Raw genomic sequence first — 1,069 nt, 5'->3', positions numbered from 1 at the left:
CATAGAGAAACAATAATGTACAGTATGTGGAAAATAATGTGTTTTTTGAACCTTAAACCGCATAAACACATTTCATTACACCAATTACACAAAATAATGTTATTTTTAGCAGCATCATATGACCCCTTTAATGGAACCACTGATGCCAATAAATAACTATTATTTTTAAAAGTGTTGTGACCTTGAAACACAGTGATTTTTTTTTCTTTTGAGAAAATAGCCTTTAAAAATTACTATTATTACTATTATTACTATTATTATTAATAGGTTAAGTAAAAAAAATGTAGTGTATGTATAATATAGTGCATATTTAACAATGCACACACAATTTCAGTGATGTGCTCTTCCCTGAAGTTTTATTTTTTTAGCTGTGGACATTGTATGACTTACTGAGGTAAATATAACTTCGGGTGATATATAGTGCTAAAACAATGACTGTGCGAATTACACCAGAGATGATATATTTCAGTAAGTTGCACTGCATTTCATCTTATTTCATGCTATAACTAGTAGTAAAGAGGAAGAGCTGATTAGTTCGCACACGCTCCATGCTCCACACTACATTAAAGCACATCAAAATGACATTTATTGCATGAAATTCATTGTAAATACAACATCATTAAACATAAACAACGAAACAGATTTTTATATACTTATAATCATGCTTTATTGCATGAAATTCATTGTAAATACAACATCATTAAACATAAACAATGAAACTGATTTTTATATACTTATAATCATGTTTCTACATATGGTCCACTGCAACTTAATTAGATTAACAACACATTTGATGGAATGCATCCCATATGTCATGACTTATGGTTAGCCTACTGATGGCAATTGTATGTTACTGAATGAATTTTTTTTGCAATGATTTCTATTAGAAATTGGGGAATCGTTGTGGGGCCCCCAATAGCTCTGGGCTCTGTATTCTGTCCCTCTTTTCTCCAATAACGATGCCTGTGTATGTAGGCCTACATTAAATGAAAATTTACATGAGAAATATTCATTAAAGGGGTCAATGATGCTTTTTTAAAGATCATTATTTGGTGTAACAGAATATGTT

This window comes from Sinocyclocheilus anshuiensis, unplaced genomic scaffold (assembly GCF_001515605.1).
Source record: "Sinocyclocheilus anshuiensis isolate Anshui unplaced genomic scaffold, SAMN03320099.WGS_v1.1 scaffold14331, whole genome shotgun sequence".
Classification (NCBI taxonomy): domain Eukaryota; kingdom Metazoa; phylum Chordata; class Actinopteri; order Cypriniformes; family Cyprinidae; genus Sinocyclocheilus; species Sinocyclocheilus anshuiensis.
Note: the sequence above shows the minus strand (reverse complement) of the source record.